We start from the raw sequence: 25,272 nt of genomic DNA, 5'->3' as shown, positions 1-25,272 counted from the left end.
ATGGGATAGCTGAGGAACAGCTACCCACAGTGCACCGCTCCTGAAATCGATGGTAGCCTTGGACCATGGACACAAGCAATCGATTTTGTGATCGCATTGTGGACGCGCAAAACCGATTTTATAACATCGGTTTCGTAATATCGGTTTAAACTACTTCGAAATAATCGTGCAGTGTAGACGTACCCTTAGACAGACTGATTGGAAAAGATGCTTTCCTATGTGGTGCCTCATTTTTTTCTGATTCCAACTGGACCTGAAATATATGTTTACATCTTGTGTGATTCTAGCACTTCCACTCTCAGTTTCTACCAAACTCAGATAACACAGAGGCACACAAAACTGGAAAAATAACTTTTTAAAAAAAACTTAACTGAAACAAAACTCAGAGAAGTTTGAGTAATGAGAAAAAGCTCATGTTATTTCTTTATCAAAACCAGTTCACATAGCCATACAAATCAACAATTTTTACATTTCTCTTTTATTTTAAATCATTGTTTATGCTGTATTTTTTTCTTGAGTTTCGTGGTTTTCAAAAGAATGTGCATGGTTAAATGTAACAGGCAAAATAGATTATTTTGTTTAATTTCTCATGTCCAAACAAAAGCATGGAGAGAGAGAGTCTGGGTGAATCTGATTATGGAAACCTGACCTGAATTAATTCAATACCTAAAAAGTAGATTGTAATATTCTAAAAAAGTTTGAATTTTTAAAAAGGTGACTGAGCAATTGACAAATCATATTTATGAAGACTGTTTTGTTTCTATAAAAGTGCAAGCTGATCACTTTTATTGAAGGTTAGGAATGTGTGATTTTGATAATATACAAACTCATAGGAGTAAGAAACTTTCCAAGTGCAAAGCTTCATTTTTCGTCTGTCACAGGTAAGTCCAAAAATGTTTCCATAAGCCTGTTTCATATCTTGTAAAACAAATATCAGATTCACCAAATTGTTACAGAAATACTTCTAACTTTATATAAAACTATGGCAACAGGTAACTAATTACCACAGAACCAATAATAAATAACCTTTACAATTGTACCTTTTGTATATTTAATATTAACACAATAATGATATTGTGGTAATACAAATAAATAATAATAATCACTTAGTACAGGGCATGCCATACTGATGTGTATTACTTGCAATGGGTCTACTGTTAATACTGTAAATAATTTACTAGTGACTACAGATTTCTGCAGTACTGATGAGTCGAAAGAGATTAGTTACATCTGTCTAACCTGCATGAAACAAAATACTAAAATAAAATAAGATAAATTTCATTATGATTTTTTTAAATTAATCTTATCCTTATCTATAAATAAATTAGTTTTATGTGATAACTGTAATTTCTAAATTACAATACAATTACATTAATGCTAAAATTAATTGCTCATACTTTGCTTTGATTAATGAGATTGGCTAAATGAATTATGAGCTCTTTCTTGACCTTGACTAACAAAAATACTGTAAATCCCCAGAGACAGGTGGTGTTCAATTGGATTTTATGTTGTAAGCAAATATGTTGTGAGGAATTTCTTCCACCACTCAATGTTTGCATTTTGTACTTATTTATTCTTTGTAGGTTTTTGAATGCCTTTTTCAGTGAAAAAGTAGCAATGAATTTAAGGGGTAGCATGTGACCCTAGGGACTAGATTTATAAAGGGGCCTATGTCTAACACACAGGCACCACTGCAATCAGAAACGCTCTGTTCAGCTGTTGCTTAATCCTGCAGGGGCCTAAAGTCCCTAGGCATCTCTGCTAAAGCCCCAACATGCCTAAATTTCTGCCAGTGGGTATACACACAGCCACCTAAAATACTTTTATCTAACTCCTGACACTGAAGCTGAGCAAATAATTGATTTTTTGGTTCAGTAGCTAAGCTGAAAAATCTGAACAAAAAAAAATGTTTTGGATGAAACAAAGTTTTGTACAACTTGAAACAATTTCCTCCCCATTTTCCTTAGTTTTCAAATATATTTTTGTACCCTTTAAATGTATTTGTTTTCTAAAATATATCTAGCTAAATTTCTAAACAAATTTCAAAAAGTTACATTCTGACTTCTTTGAAATTTGTTTCCATTTTTTTCAGCTATAACTATTGACTGAATTTGACCCAAACTTGCACAAAAATTATTGGACTCAATCCTAACAATTTTTTCTGAAATGGGAAAGGTTTACGTATTGCAATTCAAAATAGCATTGTCTTTCAAAAGCTAGTTGTATAATTTTTGGAACATCATGAACCTTAGAGATACAGCAGTTTCTATTTTTAATGTTTTGATTTCCTTCAGTAACATTATTACCTTATGCCTTGTCTACACAGAGTCTGTTAAACAGCACTGCAAGAGAGCATTCTGGATTGTAGTGTGTGGTAGCACGGTCCAAACAGCCAGTTAAGAAACAGCAAGCTAATGCAGTGTAGATTCGGACTCTGACTTACCACACACTAAGGCCTGGTCTACGCTACAGGGTTAGGGTCGAATTTAGCCGCATTAGATCAATTTAAAAATGAACCAACCAACCCCATTCCGTCGACCGAAAGGGCTCTTAAAATCGACTTCTGTACTCCTCCCAGGCGAGGGGACCAGTGTGAAAATCGACTTTGCTGGGTCAAATTTGGGGTAGTGTTGACGCAAATTGATGGTATTGGCCTCCGGAAGCTATTGCAGAGTACCCCTTTGTGACCACTCTGGACAACACTTTGGACTCTGATGCATTAGCCAGGTACACAGGAAAAGCTCTGGGAACTTTTGAATTTCATTTCCTGTTTGGTCAGTGTGGCGAACTCAGCAGCACAGGTGACCATACAGTCCCCCCAGAATCATAGAGTGTAGAATGTTTCTACTCTCCACTATCAACTCTGTCTCTGAGGTTATCACAGATTAGAAGGTGAAGAAAAATGCACTCATGATGACATATTTTCCGAGCTCATGCAGTCACACTGATAGGGCACAGCTTAATGAATGGAGCCATTCAGTGGCAGAGGCCAGGAAATAATTGAGCGCGAAGAGCGGAGGCAGGATGCGATGCTGAGGCTAATGGGGGAGCAAACAGACATGATGAAGCGTCTGTTGGGGGAGAAAACAGACATGATGAAGTATCTGTTGGAGCTGCAGGAAAGCCAACAAGAGCACAGACCCCTCTACATCCACTGTATAACTGCCTACACTCCTCCCCATGTTTCATAGCCTCCTCACCCAGATGCCCGAAAATACGGTGCGGGGAGGCTACTCCACTCCAGAGGATGACCTCTCTGGCACCTAGACACTCCATTCCAGAGGATGGCCCAAGCAACAGAAGGCTGTCATTCAAACAGTTTGATTTTTTATGTAGCTACAATAAGCAATGTGGCCTTGTTCTTCCCTCCTCCCCAATCCCACCCAGGATACCTTGTCAGTTATCTCATTTTTTAAAAAATTAATAAAGAAAGAATGCATGATTTCAGAGCAATAGTTACTTTATTTTGAAGGGGGAGGGTATTTGGCTTACAAGGAATTAAAATAACAAAGAGGGCAGGTTTGAATCAAGGAGAAACACACACAACTGTCACACCGAAGCCTGACCAGTCATGAAATTGGTTGTCAAAGCCTCTCTGATGTGCAGCACGCTTTGCAGTGCTCTTCTAATTACCCTGGTTTCTGGTGCAAAACGATTGTCTGCCGTTGCTTTCACGGAAGGAGGGGTGACTGATAACATTTACTCCAAACCACCCTAGATAATGTTTTTGCCCCATCAGGCAGTGGGAGCTTAACCCAGAATTTCAGTGAGTGGCAGAGACTGTGAGAACTGGGATAACCACCCACAGTGCACCACTCCATAAATCGATGCTAGCCATGGTAGTGAAGACCCACTTCACTGACTTAATGTGCTTAGCGTGGACATATGCAATTGACTGTATAAAATTGATTTCTAAAAATTGACTTCTATAAAATCGACATAATTTCATAGTGTAGACATACCCTCAGTCTCCATACCTTTAGTCTCCTTTACTATTTTTGGAATTCCCTATACTGAGATTAGGAATGACTAAGAAAAGCAAAATTAAGGATATTCTGTAAATATTGGCGTAAGATTATCTAGTGATATGAGACATAATTTTTAAGTTTTTAAGGGTGCCCTGTCTGATGTAATCATTATTAATAATGACCTGATTACTACTTGGTAACTGATTAAGAGTAGATCTGTTTAATATTTTGTAAACACAGATGGTTTTAGATTAAAAAAATGGGTGGGATGGTCAAAATGAAATGTTCTGTTTTCCAAATATTTTTAAATGAAGTATTTTCTTGAGGGGGGATGAGACTCTTAAATATTTTGGTATTTTTTATTTTTTTCATTTCAGAATAGTGGGTGAGAATCTCTGTGGTGCCTCCAAATGGTACAGCAAAGGACTGACAACTTGGGAGAAAGGGAGTACAGTGGTTTTCAACCCTCTTTGTACCCTCCCAATCCTGGAGTGCTCCATGGCTTATAGCATAATTTAGACAGCCCTGGGGGCTGTGTGAGTCATGACACTCAACAAGCCCCTCCCACCTACCCCAAGAGGGACCTTGGAAATAACCTTATGGCTGTCTTCTTCAGTTCCTTGCTGAAATAATCCTCTCTCAACCAGGAAATGGGGATTTTAGATCCTCTTTATGCTTTTCTGGCCATTTTACCTAGCATAAAGGGGCTACAGAAGGGGTGAGAATCCCACCCTCTGCTTTTTACTCTACCACCTTTCCCCCGATTTGCCACTAAAAAAAGGGAAGTGAGGGGAAATGTATTGGTGCTGAACATCAAACACATTTAAAGTTTTAGTGTTCAAAGTGTGATGCTTAAAAGAGAAATACTTTTATCTGTTAAATTTTGAAATGGTTACAGAGATAAAAATGATATTTTCACTTGGAAATGTACCACTTTCTCTCATTTTTTAGCTTTCTCCCTGCCTCTAAATAAGAAGATATAACAGAATGGTAAGGCCTTGACTCTTTTCCCCGGAGTGGGTTGGGGGGACAAAGTGAGAAAAAGAGAGATATCATGCTCTTAGAAGAGTTTAAAGATGAGGGTCTGGGCCTTGAATCTGGCAGATTATTCAATGGGGAGCCACTGAACAGAGCAAAGCATGGTGATGTTAGAGTAGGAAGAATGGTCTAATGAACATGGCACTATAGTGGAAGTCAAGAGATCTGTGGTCCATTCCTGGCCCCAGGGAAAAGTAACCTAACCTACCCTGTGCCTCAGTCCCCCATTTGTAAAATGTGGATAGTACTTTTTACTTCCCATGGCTGTTGTGTGGATAAACTCAGTTTATTATTATTTTTCAGATACCATGATCATGCGGTTACTGAGCAGAGAAGTTGCTGTGTTCTAAGCTATTTCCAGCTTTCTTAAGGTCAGCAGTGTCATATGTAGGTAATAAGAATTTCAGTAATCAAGCCTAGAAGTCATGACTACATAATTTACCAAGGCCAAATTTGACAGGAGGCCACAATGTCTTTTTGCCAGCAATAAGTGGGAAAAGGGCATTTTCCATGATCTCAAGCTTTAATTCTCCTTTTTCATCTTGGGGAAGCCACCTACTTATTGCCTGTCTCCCAATCGCATGCCCATGCTCTGCTTCGGTTACCATTCCTTCCAGGCCCCTCACCCATGGATGTTCTTCTTCCCTATGCTTGATGATAGCAAAAAAGCTGGGAGCCAGATCCTAACTCCTCCTGCCATAACTACTCTCCTGCTCTGACTATCGTGTGTCTACTTAGTGCCATGCAGACTCTTGTGCCAGTTTCCTTTGACCTCGGCTGCTGCTCTGCATGGTCCTGGGAAAAGTGTCCTCTCCTACTGAGCCTACCCTTTTTCAATTCCCCAGCCCTTCCAGTCCCTAGGGTATGAGTCAGCATTGCCATGCTGACCCATTACTCTTTTGCAGCAGCTTCTGATCCTCTCTCCACCCGACCCTTTCAGGGAAAGCATTATTCCTCCTGCCCTGTCAAGCCGGACAATGACCCCTGCCATGCTTAAGATGTGGTGCAGTCATTTTCAGGACTACTTGTATGAGTATGATCTTTCAGCACTATGCCTAATAATTATCATAACCCCTTCTCTTCCACTGCCCAGCCATAATCCATACATTAATATGTTTTAAAATTAAGTGATTTTGAAGCATTTATATTACATTAATAAAGTTGTAGCACCTAATACATTTTGAGTAATCTTGTATTAACCAGCCTTATTTTACTTTTTCTGAGTGAAAATGATATTCCTAAACTGTAATATAATACAGTAACTTGATTACTGCTGGTATTCAGCAAAGTTATTCAACAATTTTCTATGGCCAACCAACCAGTTTAGCAGAAATGCAGAGATTAGGGCTATGTAACATTGTTTTGATAAATTCTGTGGACTCATTGCTGTGAAAAATAAAAGGGGTTGGGGACACATAACTGCAAAAGAAAGTTTTCTTGAAAGTTACTCTAGCAATGAGATGAATTAGTGATGGCACATCCCATCAACCATAGGTGCATAACCTTAGGACAAGACAGATGTTTGGGCGTTTATAACTGGGACTCATGCTCTCAGCAAACACATTTGATGTTCATTCATGGTCTCTTGGCTTTCTATTCTCTCAACCATCTGTTAGAATGGCATTTGCCTGCTAGCAAGTTGGTTAGACTGTTCCACTAGGATATGAGTGCCAAGTAAATACATACTTAGAACGGTAGTCTGCATAAAACTTTGCTTCCAGTAGAAGTCTCTGTACTATGACAGACTCACCATATTTGTGTCAGGGGCTCTTTGCATTTAATCACATTTTAGACACTTAAAAAAACATTGTATATTTTGCTGAAAACTGTACTACATATATTTGTAGCTGCATTTTCAATATTCAACATAGGTGTTCTTGATCATTTATAATCTCATAGGCTGAAAGTGGTGCATTTCCATGGTCTTTAACGACACTTCATCAATTTACACAAGCTGAGCATCTGGTCCACAGTTTTAAAATATTGTCTTTTTCAGTAAGATCTAGATTTTTGTGATTATTTTTAATTTCTGAAATTATAACCATTGTTTCACATTCCTCTTCAGCTTTTTCTTGTGTCAGTTCATAATGAGTTAATAAACAAGTTTCACTACCCAGAATATAGGCAGAATATAGGTGTAGTCTTTGTACCGCGCCATGCCATCTTCTATAGTCCCACACATCTGACCATTAGCAGGGTGGGGAGCCCTGGGCACCTTTTAACTCTCCCATTATCAAGAACTGTAAAGTCATGGGATGGAGTTTCTGTCCCAAGGTAGCTGAGGGACAACAGGGCACTGACGGTGTCCCAGTGGTCAGTCCTGAGTATGGTTATTCTGGGGTGGCTGACCCTGGGGGGGTTCATTTTCTCCATATTACTAGAGATAAAAACCTGAGCAGTGAATATGTGGGCATATTATCCCCATTGCTCAGGGAGGTGTTGACAGACAGTAAGCTGAGATAGAGCAAGCAGAATAAATTGATGGCCAAGCAGCCAACGGTAGCTAGAACATGGGAAAATAGTGAGGCTACCTTGCTTATCTAATCAGGTGCTATTGCAGAGGCTTACGCAGAGAGAATTCCAGCCCTGTTTAAATATAGTGATATAAACAGGTGGGTTTATAATGCATTCGGGGGCATGTCTTGGTTTAATTAGGACAAACAGTTTAAATTAAGGGCAGCAATACAAACTGGGATCCAGTCGGACATACCACATCATACACTGTGGTTGGAATGGATAATGGCACAGAGATAGTGGCCTATTCATTCCACAACAAGTTCGGCAGAGGCCTGAGTAACATAACAGTATTTGTTGAGCATTCAGTGAAAGCAGTTGTTCTCTCAGCATCTGTAAATTCAGGCAAGTTTGCAAAATATGTTTTGGAGCCCATACAGTCCATTCTTGCCAGAGCAGTAGGGGAAGGTAGCATGGGGGGAAAGGACAGGAAGGGTGGGTCAAGTGCCACCCGCAGGTTTGTCTGGGTTGGAGCAGCGTATGTGGGACAGAACCCAAGCAATGGTGTGGCGTGATCTGAAAACAGGGGAATGAATAATGGCACCATCTCCAGTTAAGCTGGAAGTGTTAAAGGTGCTTCGGCAGGATTACCCTAAAAAAGCAGATGGGGCATATTTGTCGGAGGGGTTAACCGTGGGGTTTCAGATCCCCTTTATGTGGACTAGGAGTCCTGTGATGTCAAAAAAATTGAAGTCATTTGTGGGGGTGAGATATATTGTAAAGAAAAAGATTACATAAGAATTAAATGAGTGTAGGTAGCAGGGCAATTCCAACAATTGCCTGTAGAGAATATGCAGGTTCTCCCTGAGGCTTGGTTCCGAAGGAGGCTCCAGGGGAATATTGATTAATTCATCACCTGTCATATCCATGGAGGTAGTTCCATTAATGATGTAATAGGCCCAATTCTGTATTCCACGCGCTATTCCTCCACTGACGAATAGCGTATGATTAGGTCTTTTGGACCAGGGATGCTAATGGCTAAGTATGATATCAAGTCTGCTTTTCTACTGCTGCCAGTACATTCACTGGGCTTCAGCCTTTTGAGTTTCTCTTTCAAAGGACAATTTTATTTTGCCAAAGCTATGCCCATAGGATGTATAATATCCCGTTCAGCATTTGAAAATGTAGTATAGTGTTGCATTGGGATGTGATGTGGGCAGCTGGACTACACCAAATAATGCATTATATAGACAGATGCTTCAGGGTTTTGGGGTATGTTACCAGAGCATGTGGTGTGCCCAGAAATGGCCCTCCACTCCATTTGGGTTCAAAAGAGAAAATATGTGACATGACATTCCTGGATTTTTCATCCCATTTTGGTTGCAGTGGTTACTTGGGGAACGGAGTTGACTAATAAAAGGGTGTGGTTCTAGTGCGACAACATGGCACGGTACATATTATCAATCGTCAGACTTCTAGATATCAGTAAACTAAATGCTTACCCAGATCCTGGCAGTGTTTTTTTTAGTTTGGAGGTTTCTGGCAGGGAAGTCACAAACCAATGGGGTCAAGGAGGATATATCTCAACCTTTTACAATTAACATGCTCAGGGATCTTGCGTGAATCCTGGGGACTATATGTCATAGCAGATAGGAGGTGGCCTTGTTCAGGGTACCATTTTTGTATCATTTTTGGTGCTTTCAGGATCAGTGAGCTAATACATGGGTTCTGTAGGGCTTTGCAGTTGTGGGATGTACACTGGCAGGGGCAAGCAGTGCCACTAAGCTTGCGAAAGTCAAAACCTGACAAATGCACAATGAGGGGAGTCCCCTCACAACATACCAGTTTGTTACAGTGTTGAGACAGGGACTGATGAGGTTGAGGCTGCCAGCTCAGGAATTTGATTCTTACTCATTCAGGATTGGGGCAGCAACAGCAGCAGCACAACTGGGTGTGGAGGCAGAGGCAATTCAGGCAATTGGGTATTAGCATTTGGAAGCATACAGAATGTGTGTGAGACCCCACGTGGGGGTTTGGCATTAATTTGTTGTAATTGCATTCCAGATGTGGGAAAGGCCGGCCATGCACACAGTGGTGTGGATCTGTCGGTGCAATATTCATTACTGGGCACATAGGCAAGTGTCCAAGTGTCCTGAGGGTTTGCAGCTAGGCTTCAGTGGTGGTGCAATCCTGAATTGGCATGAAAAAAGGGGCATGTTATGAGACCAGTCAATGCCACTGCTATATGCCAGGGGAACTCATCAGCAGTCACCAGATATAACTGTGGTACACCTTGGGGAAAATGATTTGGAAATGTGTAAAAGGGTGGAGTGAAGAGAGAGTTGAGGTAGATCTTGGGATATATTCTAGGAGTAAAATTTGTGTATGGACATGCTCTGATACAGAGTCTGGCTGGGACCTGTGAAGACCTCCTGGGTGGACAAGGCTAGGAGGTATGGGAACAGGGAAGTGGCCAAATTCCTTGGGATCACAGGATAGTTGGTAATTTTGCATCCTGGAATAGCATATGGGGCACCATATTTTGTGAGGATGTGGTTCACCTGACAGATTTGGGTGCAGACATGTTTTTGGCTAATATAAAAGGGGACATTAGGAGATGTCTGGAAACACAATGAGTTTGTGGTGGAGTCACTCAAGCTAATTGCTGCCTCCGTGTGGTGGATTTCTAGTGCAGGTACTCATAGGGAAGAGATACAAGGACCAGATAAATGGCTTTAAAAAGATAAATGACTTTAAAAGTCCATATTTGTTAAAGGAGTGGAATGGGTGGAAGTATGATTCAGGGCTCCCAGAACTGGCAGGGCAGGGAACAAATTCCCCTTCCTTATAGCCCACCTTAATGCTGGCTTGAGCAAGGGGTGGTAAGATCCCAGCAATGGGTTGGCTGAGCTACCTGGATGGACAAAAGTGTTGAGCAGAGGCTGGCAGACATCTAATAATAAAATTGTAGTCTGATTAAAATCATAACAAGTGTCTCCTGTCCTTTTTTTCGGTATAGCTGAACAATCCTCAGTTTTTCTCACATGAGTAAAGTTGCAGCATTGGGGCCACTGTGCTTAAAAGTAAATTTCCTTTTTTAAATCTGTTTTTTTTCCTTAAAATTCCCTGTTAGTAGTTTAGTTTTAAAATCTCAACAAGAAAGGCAATTGAAACTTAAATTATTTAACTGAAACATTTTGACCCCTTTTAGTATTATGATGTCAGCAGAATTACTGAAAGAAATAACAATCTGGAATGCATAAAATATCAGTCTTGCATAATATTAATTATTACATTTGAAATGATAGCCAAGTTTTATTTTCCATTAGCAATCTGTAGGGCATGACTTCAGGTAAAATGCAGGAAGTCTGTTTGAATAAACTCTCACCTCTCTCCCTTCACCCCGGTATTCATCCTTTCAAAGCATTAATTCCTTAGTTTTACTTGAAGAGATTTGTTCATGCTAGAATTGCTGGCATGCTTTGCTTGTGGGTTTCAAGGCAACAATCTGAAACGCTATCCAATTAGCTGCACTAATGAAGCTCCCACAATTTAAAGACAATGATCCCTGCTATGTGACTTTATGCCTTTTTTTTGCTAGCTGCTGATTTTCGGCAACTATAAGGAAATGTAAGCTAAGCTATCAGCCCATATAAATAATATAATTGCAAATTGAATCCATTTTATTTAATTTCAAACTTTAGGATGAAATCCATTTAAATTAGATGTAAAGTATGGTCATTTTTTGTTAATTGCAATTTTTTTCAGCAATGTCAATAACTTTGCTCTTGTTCTGAAGCCTTTTCAGATATCAGCCTTTATTAGGGCTAACTCTGATAAGTAGTCTATAAAATATTTCCATATATAAAATGCACCCATCTTGGAATATAAAATTATTGATGATTTGGCAGAGACAATTTTCTAACACTGTCACTTTCCTTGGTAGAAATTGTACTTTATCTATAGTTTATAACAGTGTTTACAGATGGCCAGATACTGTCATTTTTAATTATCCTTACTCACCATTAAGATAAATGGAACTACTTCTATAACATGGTATTCTGCAATATAAGCAAGAGTGGCACAATTTGGCCCTAAACTCCTAGAAGCATGTGTCTGAAACAAGTGCTTAGAGAAGACATAGACACATTTCTGAAAACCATGATCATCGAGGTAATGTAAAGACATTTAGGATGACACAATGGTGCAGATTGTCAGTTCCAGCCAAGCTATGCACGGTCCAGTATTCAGCATGGGAGGAATTTCTGGGTAGCATAAAAATAATCTAGCCCTCTGTGTAATTTACAGCAGCTAAAGAAAGCTATGTGCTTAGTATTTATTTTTAATGCAGTGATACTATTTTATCTCTACTGTTATTATTAATATTTATATTATAGGAGCATCTACCAGCCCAGACTAATATTGGGACCCCATTGTGGCAAGCACTGTACAAACACATAGTAAGAGACAATTCCTTCTCAGAAGGAACTTACAATATAAATAGACAAGACAGATAAGAGAAGTATTAGTACCCTTTTTTATAGACTGCAAACTGAAATGTGGAAAGATTAATTGGCTTGCCCGCAATCTCTTGTGTCCCAGTCTAGCACCATAACCACAAAGGCATCATTTCTTCTGCACACATGTAGTTATTGTTAAGTTTTATAGCCATTTAAAAACTATGTCCTGAGTGCACATACTATAAATTTTAGTTTGCTTGAGTTGTATGCTTTCAGACAGTTGAAGCACATTCACTGCTAGCAAGTGTATACATTTGGAGCCTCTCATCCTGAAACCTTTCTAGCTCATTAGTCCTCTAATCATATTGCTTTCTTCGAAAGGCTTCACTGGGTACATGTTCATCAGATTATGTTCAATTTAACTTTTCTGAGGTACTAGGCTTTATCTCCCAAAAGACAGAAGTTTACAGAGTCTAGGAAATGTGATTTGGTGACAGAGCACCCAGAGTCTGCTGAGTTTACAGAGGTAATATTAACTTTACTTTTCTCTGGGGGGGGGGTGCGGAAGAGGAGGGCTATATTGCCTGGGACACAATCATGCATCAGGGCTTCTCTATGCTTTGAAAACACATAGCTAAATGATAGAGTATGTCTGCACTACAGACTTAAGTCCATCTATGTTAAGTTGACTTACAGCCACCCCAGTATTACTTCAGTGGCTGATGTCCACATTATCCTCCTTCTGTCAGTGGTGCGTGTCCTCACCAGGAACACTTCCAATAACTGAAGAGTGGTTGTAAGGGGGCGGGTTGAGAGCCAGGGCTCTCAGCTCCATGCAGCTCCCCGCCAGAAGCTAAACTGCCCCCTAGGCCCTGTGCTCCTACCAAGAGTGATGGGGGGCAGCCACCCAGACTTCTCACTTCCCCACCAGGAGCAGGGGGCAGCCATCTAGTCTTGTTGCCTCCTGAGCAGGGAGCAGGCACAGCCTGGATGGAAACGGGGAGTCAGGGGCAGCCCAGCTTTAGCTGCCTGGCTTTTTTGTCAATGTAGGGACTCCAGCATGGAACTGGAAAGTTAAAAGTTAAGGGTCCTTTAGTAATATTAACTTAAGTATGTTCTGCCCTATGTATTTTCTTTTTCTGTTTTATAAAATACATGTACAGTACAGTTATTATTGTTAATGAAAATGAGGAATAGTGTAGGTCCACTACTTAGTGGGCAAGCGGAGCTAATATTGGTCAGCCCTATGAAGACAGAAGTCTTTAATGGCTATTTTGCTTCAGTCTTCACTCTAAAGATCAATAGTGGCTTAACACAATTAATATTAACAATAAGTGATACCATGATATCAACCAGAAAAGTGAAAGTACGGGTTAAAGAATATTTAGATAAGTTAGATGCAGTCAAGCCATCAGGGCCTGATACTTAAGGAACTAGCTGAAGTAATTTTGAAACCATTAGTGACTCTTTTTGAAAACTCATGGAGAATGAGTGAGGTCCCAGAGGACTGGAGAATGGCAAACATAGTACCTATCTTTAAAAGGAAAACAAAGAGGATCCCACAAATGATAGACTAATCAGTCTAACTTCAATACCTGCAAATATAAAGGAACACATTAATAATCAATCTGTAAGCACCTAGAGTATAATGCCAAGCCAACATAATTTCCTTCTTTGATGGTGAATAGAGAGAAGCACTAGATGTGACATATCTTGATTTTAGTAAGGTTTCTGACACAGTCCCACATTGTATGCAATGTTGTTTTAGCCATGTCAGTCCTAGGATATTAGAGAGAAAAGGTGGGTGAAGTAATATCTTTCATTGGAGCCAGTTCTGTTGTGAGAGACAGTCAGAGCTCTTCCTCAGATCTGCAAAAGGTTTACAGAGTGTCACAGAAAAGTACAATGAGGAACAGATAGTTTAGCATAAATAGTGTGCACATATTCTGAAGAAGCATTCAAGGTCAAGTGATCCATTAACATCCCTGTAGTCATAGGACAAAAAGGGATAGTAATGAATTACAGATTGTTGTAATAAGCCATAAATCAAGTGTCTTTATTAAGACCGTGATTTTTAGTGTGTAGCACAGTTATGAATTTAAGTTCCCATAGATCTCCTTAGCTACATTCACAAAATGTCTTTAGTTGGAAATTTTTCTGACACAGAAACTGCACTGAATATTTTTGCTGTCTTCCTGTAACCATGGCTGCTAATGAAAGGAGTTTCCTCAAGCTAAGATTAATCAAGATCTAATCTATGTATGCCCATATTGCAGGAAAGGGTAAACAATCTGACAGTTACATTTATAGAGAACTCAGAATCAAGGCATATAGCTTGGGATGGACTGATTAATGAAATGGCTACAGAAAAGGCTATTGCGATGGTGCATCTGCCTCACTCTGGCCTGTAAGGGGTTAATGGAGTCCTACGGAGGCTGTGCAGAAAACAGCCAATAGGAGAAAGGCTATGAGGAGCAGCCAATCAGGGCTGGGCAGAACCATATAAGAAGAGCTGCAGAGCAGGTTCAGTGGCTCCCTGGAGCTCAAGGAGGGAGCACTGGCTGTCTTACAGCGGAAGAAGGCCAGCACCATGGACAGAGAAGTGCTGGTAGCAGGGACTTATGGAGCTAGAGAAGAGATCCTTACTGGCCATGAGGTAAGGGCAAAGAAAGTACTGGGGCTGCAGAGAAGCAGCTCAGAAAATAGATTGGAGGGGATGCAGCATGTGGCTGCAATCTACAGGGTCCCTGGGCTCGGAACCATAGTAGTGGGTGGGCCAGGGTCTCCCCCCCCACACACACTTGCCATTGAGGAGTGGATCATTGAACTGTGGTACTTTCTCCCACATTGGGGAAGTGTCCAAAGTATGGCACAGCTGGAGGGCTGTGTCCTGAAGAAGATGCTATGGTCCTTGGAGTCGTGCAAGTCCAGGATTAGAAGTGATAGTGGGCAAGACACCACCAAGAGGCAGCATACTGACCCGTGGAGCTGATCTTCAAGAAGACCACAGGAGGTGCTAGCATGGTGAGTTGCACCCTGTCACAGCTATGAAAGTACCTTTGTAAAAGTAATTAGTAGTAACTGTGTATTTTGTGGAGTTTTCTGAGGTGGGGGAAAAGAAGAATAGAGGGGAGAATTGAGTCTTCAGATTGGGCCTAGATTAATCATAATGTATTCTATGTACAACATCTGAAGTAATGGTTCATCTTCAAACACATCTTTGTTACAAGTTCAATTTAATACAAATTAATAACGAGATCTCAAATAACAAAGGATTTAAATTTGTTAATCAAAAATTATTAGCCAAAGATTAAAACGGCATAATACAGAAAGGAAGATTCAGTAGGCTATCAACGCAGCTGGAGGACAGGAGTGTAGCTGGTCACACTGTCTCAGAGTTTAAGCTTCATTTCATTTCTGTATATACTAACATTGCTTGCCACAGATTAAAAGTTTCACAGTTTCTCCGTATTGCTCAAATCTACCCCTCATGTTTTATCTGCTTCTTTAACAATTTCAAAGGGAAAAGGGGGGCCTCATACAAACAAGAATTCTCATACAAATAATGTATCTGTACCTGGTAGTTTGTGCATATTTCACAAACCCCACTAGAGTATCCATCTTATTTCTTGACTGGTTTCACATACACAAAGAACAGGACTGAGACTGCAACAGTTCACTATCTTGTTTTGACCATAGCATTCCAGGAATCAGCAAAGTTTAGAGACATCTGCTTTTTGATACAGCTTAAGAACATTAGAACATAAGAACAGCCGTACCGGATCAGACCAAAGGTCCATCTAGCCCAGCATCTGTCCACCGACAGTGGCCAATGCCAGGTGCCCCAGAGGGAGTGAACCCAACAGGCAATTATCAAGTGATCTCTCTCCTGCCATCCATCTCCATCCTCTGATGAACAAAGGCTAGAGACACCATTCTTTACACCTTCTGGCTAATAGCATAGTAAAACCATCTTGGGAAGATCTTATAGTTATACAGACATATATGTGATATTTATATGTAACTTTTGAATGACTCCTGATTTTGATATTGTATATTGTGTATAGTATATTATATTAAGTAACACTATAAACCTAACTGAATTTCTTTTTTCTGGCTCCATGCATATTTTCCAAGACATCAGAGTCTGTCACTCTTCTTCAGTACACAAAGGAGGAGTCATACAACAGTTAAGGCACCTAACTATTTTACCATTTTAAAATTATACAATTGAGCATTACAAGAAAATATTATAAGCATAATATGCTTTACTTACTCACTATTAGATACTTTCTTATTTTGGTTACATAACTTCCTCCTCTTCTCCCCCCGCCCCCCCCCCCATCATCCTTGTCATTACAGCAACAAACAACTTAATACATTTTCTTGCTAGGGCTGAATGCATCTCTTCTTCTAGTATGTTTGTGTATTTAGCCCTGAAATTGTAACACTCTACATTTCCCCTTTGTTTTACCACTTGGTATGAGTAGTAAATCTCACTATGAATGTGTTTGCAGTTATACTGTTTAGCATAGTTACATTAGTATAATGCAGGATCTTATTTGCTTAGTCTTAGCTACTTACACAATTTATCCAGATAAACTAGTAGTTAACAAGGAATGTAAATTACTTTATTGTTAATAGCTTTGTTTGTGAAAGCTCAGTGTTAGAAATGGTCAGCAACTGATTTCAGAAAGTAGTGTCTCGACTGACCCAACCATGCATGTATCTGGCTTTGATTTGCCACACTGCTCCTGCACCCTTCTGAGCCCAATTTGAATGAGCCAGGGTCAATATGCAGCTAGCCTTCCCACCTGGGACCAATGAGAGGACCCTACATGTGGCTTTGGCCAAAGATGGACAATGTCACATGTCACTGGCAACAATCCTCTGACCAGACTTGATGGTGGTCTGAGGACTCTGTTCTTAACTGACGAGGCTGCCACAAATTAGGCTGGCAAGTTTTGCATCCGATAAGAAGTGGTGTTATAAATTTCAGTAAAATTATCTTCTTTATATGATAATTGTAATTGTAACACCAGTACTATGGTTTCACAAGCTTAGTGTGATGGAGTGAGATCCCCATACTAGGCCTGAAAGAGTGGAATTGGGACAGCTGGGTCCAATCAGACAATTAGGCTGCAAACAGGAGAGCTTTTGGCTAGAGGTAGCTAACTACAGAGATGCTCACCTGTGCAGGAACAGGCAGGGCCTATAAAGACAGGAAGTGGGACAGGAAGTGGGAATTCTGAGTGACTTAGCTGGAGGGCTAAGTCACAAAGGAGCAAGGGGCTACAGACTAGAGTCAGAGTGACAGAGTACAAACTGTGGATGGGGACATTGGCCTTATGAGCTAATCCGCAGAGTGACCAGTAGAAGGTGCCAGCCCAGCGGTGAGTGAAGCACCCGCTGATATTGGGTTTTTCCATTTCTCTGGCCTGGACATAAGGCATCATGGGTTCTTTGTTTTAGTTTGGACACCACTTTTTTACTAATCAAATTAAATTAAAAGTATGTCTAGGAGATTTGTTTTATGAACTGTAACGTGTTCTCAATTACTTTACTTAATTCAAACCCAAATTATATTCTGAAGAATTTTCAGTGCATTGTTCATCAATCAGCTGAAAAGTTAAAGTATTAAGAAAATGTGACAACTTTAGGTTGGGCCAGAGATGATTTTTTCTAACTAGGGAAATATAACTGCGCCACAGGCTCTAATTGCTTAACAGATCACTGAGTCAAAGCTTTCATAGAAGTTTAATAACTATGGGGACTAAAACACAAATAACTACAATTGCAATATATTGATGTTGTCTGTTACAGCTATCCCCCTATTCCATTTTGTCTCTTACAGCTGTCCCCATACTCCATTTTGTTTTTGTTCTCCTGTGGCCTCCCCTCCCTGGCTGTTAAGTTGTTTAGCAGGGCCACTGCCTTCTCAAAAGGGAGGGCCCCTTAAAGTTGTTTACCAAGAGCCATTGCCCTTTTCAAAGGATGGCCAATTGTGCTAAGTGGGACCACTGCCCTGGTTCAAAGAGTTAGTCCTGTTATCACCTTGTTAAACCTGGGCTCGGTGTAGGGTGGACAATGTCCAATTGCAAGGCCTATTGTGTTTTTAAGGTCCTGGCATGAGTCATAGGCCTATGTGCTCTGAGGTCACCTATTGCACAGGACTCTGCCCAGACATGTCTCCTGTGCTCACCTCCTTTTTTTTTTTTTTTTTTCTCTGTCCCCTGCCTCTGAGCCAATCAAAGTACTGGTGGGAGACTGCCTAAGTTTGCCCTTAAAACCAGACATTTTCTGATCAGACCTCAGAAGAGGTTCCTGCATTGCTGCCTGGTCTGATCAGCCAGGGGTTCTGGGGGTCCTTTCCCGCTCTCGTTTTATTTTTGAGTCACCCCCGTTTTTTGAAACCCCCCCCATGAAGAACGAATTGCTGCTGAGAGATCTCCTGATTATTGAGACTGTACCCAGCCTTCTGATGATTTTGCTGCTTTTACCTCTGCTGCTTCCTTTGGGGCTGGTAAGAATCCCTCTGTGAAATTCTATGAAATTCTCTATACTTTTATTTTATATCTTAGCTGCTCTCTCTCTTCCCCAGCACCCAGACGAACCGCACGCACCCAGCATAGCTTGTGGTTAAGTTAGGTTTAGAGAATTGTTTGTATTGTGTTCTGTAAGTTAGGTTTAAGAAATTGTTGCATTGTGTTCTGTTACTTGCTAATTGTGTTGTCTTGGTTAAGTTAGGTCATAGGTAAGATTTTGCTGTGTTCTGTATAGTTGTGGTTAAGTCTGTCTTCCTGCTGCCCCACCGAGCTCTCCAGTCACCCATACCCCTCAGTCTCTCTGCTGTTTAACCTGCAGCCTGCCTCGCCTCTGTCTCCTGAAGCTCTCTCTCTCTCTCTCCTTTTAATCCCTTCCTCCACACTCTCCTATTACCCCCCAAACCTCAATTGTATTACTGAAGTCTAGCATAAAACCCCATTGATTACCCTTTTTCTCTCTAACACAACACACATTTTACATTTATACCACTGTGACACATTTTTACCTAGAGTTGGTTATTTACCAGATTTTTCCCATAACTGTTAGTTGGCTATATGCTGCTGTGACACACCTTTACATAGAAATGTTAGCTACCTGTTACATTAATGCTTCAGTGTTAATTGGTTACCAACTGTATTGTACCCCACTGTATTGTACCCCACTATTGAAACCCCCTATACTATTTGCTAAAAGAAACCCCTCCCCAATTGTCTACTTTAACAAACCCCATACCTCTCACTATTGAATTTTCCCTGTTTTTTGCATTTTCTTAATAAAGTTTATTTTGCATCCCACCTGTGTGGTAATTGCTCCCCAAGATCCCATATACCTGCTGGTAGGGACAGATGTATAACCCCCCTCCAAGTAGCTCTGATCAGTTCTTTTACTGTCAGTTTTAAAATATTTTTGTCAGCTAAATTAAGCAAGACACTTTGCTTTGTGTTCATATAATACTCAGCTGTACTAAGATTGTCTAGACTAAACTGGCACAGGGTTTTAAGCAATGATAGAATTTTGTTATTTTATGGTAAATGACTAACTATGCTCTCTCTATTAATTATAATTGTTTATTCAAATACTATTTCCCTAACAAAAAACACTTTCTATTGTGCTATAGCAGGGGTCGGCAACCTTTGGCATGTGACTCGCCACGGTAAGCACCCTGGCAGGCCAGACCAGTTTGTTTACCTGCCACGCCAGCAGGTTCAGTGGACCGCAGCTCCCACTGTCAGTGGTTCACCATCTCAGGCCAATGGGTGTGTCGGGAAGCCGTGGTCAGCACATCCCTCGCCCCGTGCTGCTTCCCACCACCCTCATTCACCTGGGACGCCAAACCACAGCCAGAGGGAGTCGCAGTCCGCCGAACCTGCTGACGCGGCAGGTAAACAAACTGGCCTGGCCAGCCAGGGTGCTTACCCTGGTGAGCCACGTGCCAGAAGTTGTGGACCCCTGTGCTATAGTATGCACCAATCACATTGAAAAATTGTGGTATAATTTTATAATAAGAATAAGAGTTTTGAGTCTTTCCCTAGACAATGAGAAACTGATCTTTTGCCTTTAAAAAAATAGTGTCAACCCTGCAATTAGACTTTGTTAGTGTGTTATTGATCTGTACATTCTTCAGATTAGAATTTTCATTTTGTTTTCCAATCTTGTAATTAAGCCATTCCACTTTCTTATATTTAAATTTAATGAATGTATTTTAAATAATACAGCAGTGGTATATTCAAAAAGGAACATACATTATTAAATATAAATGGGAGTTACATACAAAATAACCATATTGTTTAAAATTAGACTATTGGTCTTAGTAGGTGGTACATAGGTACAATAGCAAGCACTGGAGATGGGTAAACTGGTTACCACAGAAACCAGTTCAAATCTTTGTCTAACCTATGTATCAAAATGAATATACCTTTTTTGGAGACTTGAAATTGGGTAAGAAGCTCTCTCCTATTTCCCTCTCCACAGGTAAACAGAGGAAGTTCTAACCATTCTCTTACCTTCCCCTACTCTTAGCACTTATTAACTCTCATTCAGAATATACCATTTTCAAAGCACTTTGTACAAACTGTACACACAGACAATGCATGAACTGTTGGAAATTCTTATGAGAATATGAGTAGAGCAATTAATGGGACAGATTTTAAAGATGTCCCAAAGTTTTGCTGATGCCAATGATATTATTTAGACATCTATCTACTGGGTTGTGCAAATCACATATTTAGATAAGCAATATTCACATTTGAGCCTGACAAAAATAACAGATGAGTTGAGGCCTCTTTAAAGTATGTTACTTATCCAGGAGTCTGAACTGTAGAAATCTAATGGTGAAATACATTGTGGTGAATACTCTAACTGTAAAATATAAGATAATTTGAATATGACACCTTATTTTAAATTTACCATCAGAGAATTACTGAAATTAGTTTAAGATGAGACATAGAGGATTACCTTATCTGTTTTAATGAAGGCACTGCTCTACTTGTGTGACTAACAACTGAATTTTAAATATTGTTGCCATTGTAAATAAGTGCTATGTGGCAAATTGCCGGCACTATTTTGATGGGTCTCGTTCTTTCTATTTTTTGGGAAGGGTTCAGGGCACCATTTCTTGCCCCTGCAGTAGAATGTTAACTGCCCCACTAGTGTCCTAGAGGAGAGGAGTGGAGAGGGAGGGACCTGGGCCCACCTTCTACTCCAGGTCCCAGCCCAGGGGCCCTGAGGATAGTGGTAAACCACTTGAACTGACACTTCCTTCCCTGGGCTACTTCCCTCTCCTGCTCTTCAGCTTGTGGAGGGCTTCCTGCCCTCCCTCTGTGCAAGCCATGTGCCCCTTTACCTAGGGTCTTGGACTTCTTAGCTTATCGCAGCACTTCTTCAAATTGTCCTCTGCTTCCCTTCAAACTGTTCTCTGCTCCAGCACCAATTCCTCTCTGCTCCAACTCCCACACTGTCTGATTGAAGCAAGGGTTTTTATCATCTGACTGGCTTCAGGTGCTCTAATTGGCTTCAGGTGCTCTAATTAATCTATAGCAAGCTTTCTTCCCCTTGCAGGGAATAAGGCTCCCTTCTAACCCTCTCCTGCTGCCCTCTGGCCATGCTGTATCACAGCTACTAAAATAATCTGAAAGCAGTACATAGGAACAGAACAATATCTACTCAATATTATATAGCATCTTACATGTTCAAAGAGTTCTACATTCTCAAATTAATCAAGATACCAGTCCTGCAAGGAACATGAGCACATGTGAAACTATGAGCATGTGAGTTTTCCCATTGAAGTAATTATCTAAGAAAAGACCCTGCAAGATCAAATAAGAAACTGTGTAACACCACAGTCTGTTAACTTTGTAACTGCCATAATCATAACCACAAACAAGTACTATTATATTGGAAACATCTGTGAAGGTTTGATTACTCCATTATTTGTTGATCCACTGGCAGGCATGACTTTTTCTTTTATTTACTCTGGGAAGAATATCATGTTGTTGTTTTTTCTGCTGTCCTATCTGAAATAGGAAAAAAGTCACAGCACTAACTGGTTTATTTTGTGTATGAATATTTTCATACTGAGGAGTTCCAAAGGAACTTTATTAAATAGCAAAGCTTAAAACCATTAAGATCAATGACTGCCTGTCAAATGTGGCAGCCACTATGTTCAGCTTCAATGTATATGTTGCCTCATATTGAAAAAGCATTTGACAGGGTTGAGTGGTTATACTTATCAAACTCTTAAAGATTTAGAGAGAAGATTAATTTTAGCTTTTGGGCTAGAATGAAAGGAGAAAGTTGCTTTCTAATATAATCAGGACCTGGGACATGCTTTATAGATCAAAACTGATACGTAGAAATGATTTGGAAAGGAAGGCACTCTATGGCACATAGATGTAATATCCTCCATGTGAGATATACCTCTAACCAACTTGAAAAAGTTAGCCATAGAACATGTAATTACAAGTAGAACTAAGAGAATACTGAAAAAATATCAGAAAAAAAATTGTTTAAATATAAGTAGAAATTTTACTTCAACATTACTTTCTTTGTTGGTTTTCTAAAATTATTCATATGAGCAAATATTCGATCATGGAAGATTGTTCATGAAAACAAAAGATTGTTCATGAAAAATGAAAATTTCACAAATATTCTTGGAAATATTTCTTAGTATTCATACAGAATCATTTGGCAGACATCTTGAATGTTGTTTGTGGATTTGGGAGAAACCATTCAGGTATAGAAATAATATCATGTGAATTAGGTGATGAATCACACTAAGAATAGCTAATTACTAAAAGATACAGTCATGGAAAATAGTTCATGAGTAAGGCTACATTTTAGTCCTGAGTATTTTTATTAAAAGTCATGGACAGGTAACAGGCAGTCTTTTGACCTGTCCATGAGTTGTACTATATACCTCTAACTAAATCTTGGGTTCATGGGGGGGGGGAATCAGGCTGTGGGGGGCACTGTGGGTGCTCAAGGGGACCCCAGGACACTCACTGTTACTGGGGGAGAGGGACGTGTGGCAGCGTGTGGCCCAGGATCCCTCCTAATGCTGGGGATGGGGGTTGGTGGGGCTGGCAGGCTCTCTATCTGGCTCTGCACAGCTTCCCAGAAGTGGCAAACTGTCCCTCCCTCAGCTCCTAGGTGGATGTTTGGACTCCACATTCTCTCCCTGCCCTGAGTGCCCACTCCACAGCTCCCATTGGCTAGGAACTATAGCCAATGGGAACAGCAGGGGCAGTGCCTGTGGGTGGAGGCAGTACACAGAGCCACCTGACCACGCCCTCCGCCTATGAGCTGAGAGAGGGACATGTCACCACTTCTGGGGAGCCCCCCCAGGTAAGTGCCACCCACAGCCCTCACCCCTTCCTGCACCCTTTCCTCAGCCTGGAGCCCCCACCCACACCAAAGCTCCTGATGCTGCTGGGGTGGGGACACATAGACCTGACATTGCCCCAGCATTGGCCAGCATGGCTGGTCCAGGGGCCACCAGGACAACTGCATCGGTCACTGGAGAAGTCACAGAGAGACACAGAATCCATGGCAGACTTTCAGCCTTATTCATAAATAATCAGTATGTTTGTATAATGTGTAATCCCCAAATAATTTGGAAAAACAAATATATTAAAATTGAAAATTGTTCATGGACGATTGCAAACAGAAAATGGAGATTTTTTTAAATGGTTCATTATGAATGGTCATTCTATTTCTAATTGCAAGACTCCATACACTACCCTAACAATGTACATCAATACTGAGTAGGAGGCATCTATGGGGTAAATGGATTTTTCAGTTTTCTTGCTCATTAAGGCTCTGATGCAGCACGGTGGCATGCCTAACTTTAGAGGAACTACTCATGTGCTTAAAGTTAGGCATGTACTTAAATATCTTGCTGAATCAGGGCCTCAATCCTTGGCCATTCTACTTAGACAGTCAACAACTGACCTTTGTGTGTGCTTTTCTGAGTGTTTGTCCGACAAAAGCTGGATGGAGATTACAATTTTATTTGTATTTCTTGGTATTTTTCACTGTCTTAATAGTATTTTGGAATGACTACTGTTTTATCATGATGGATTTCTAGATCAGCAAGTACTTCTGGATGTAAAAGGTGCATGTAAAGGTGGCAAAAAATCAGTTTTGTGCTTAATGTTAGATGAAGGTGATTTGGGGAGACAAAACATTGAGAGAGAGGACCTTGTTAGTATTGATATTAATAACTCTTTAGCATTTATACCAAGAACACAAGAGCAGGGTGTTTGGGTATGTCTACACTAGAAGGTAGGAGTATGAGTCTCCATCTTGAGTCATCATGCTCATATTACCTTTCATAGAGCTAGCAAACTAAAAATAGTAGCGTAGGCTTTGTAGCACAGGCAGTGGCAAGTGGTGGCATGGGCTAGCCATGCCGAGTACGTATCAATGCAGTTCAGATGGATTTGTAATCAGCACAGCTAGTCTGTGCCACTGCTCACCAGTGCCCATTCTTTGGCAGCTAGTGTCTTTAGTGTGCTAGCTCAATAAGAGATAACATGAATATATCAATGCAAGATGGACAATCCCACTCCAGCTCTTAGTATAGCCATAAATTTGTGTTACTCAGCTAGGGCTTTCTCCTGTCAGTGGGGAAAAGAGTAGCATGGCCACACTGATGAAATCTACAACAACACTGAATTAATCACAGCAACCCCATTAGTGTAGATCTTCAGCTGTGCCCACAGAACTATGCATACACAGCCAGCTGCTGCATTATGCAGGTGGTCCGTTTGCATCCAGCTCCTCAGGAGTGTGCAGGGGACAGAAAGGTTGTTTTGATGGGTGGGACTGAGGTGCAATGCCACATCCCTGTGAACATGAAATAAATGTATTCAAAAGAGGCCCTGCCCTCAACCCATGCAGATTCTGATATGCCTGCTACCAAAGGGGTTGTCTAAATAGACAGTGACCAGGCAGGGATATGAATAAAACCAGCAACTGCACCATGAGCCCCACAGCTCTGAATACAGGCAGCCCTGATAAGAATGGGCATGTTGTTAGGCTGGCCAGCCCATTGTGTCCCAATCTCAGCCAGCTGGAAAGGTGATCCTAAACAGAATTCCCCTCTCTACACAAAGTCATTTGTTCTGTAATGTGTGCATCTCTTTTTCATAGGGATCTGCCCTGTCACTTGGGTGGGCTTTGAATCACACACTGATCCTCTCTGTGCTGAACAGCACCACAAGATCTAGGCAGTACTAAGATCAAACCTGAACAGAGGCACATGATATTTGGCAGCAAAAAAAAATAGCACATCTGTGACATAATTA

The sequence above is a fragment of the Chelonoidis abingdonii genome, chromosome 5 (assembly GCF_003597395.2).
Source record: "Chelonoidis abingdonii isolate Lonesome George chromosome 5, CheloAbing_2.0, whole genome shotgun sequence".
NCBI classification, from domain to species: Eukaryota; Metazoa; Chordata; order Testudines; family Testudinidae; genus Chelonoidis; species Chelonoidis abingdonii.
The sequence above is the reverse complement of the archived record's forward strand: the minus strand, read 5'-3'. Positions refer to the sequence as shown.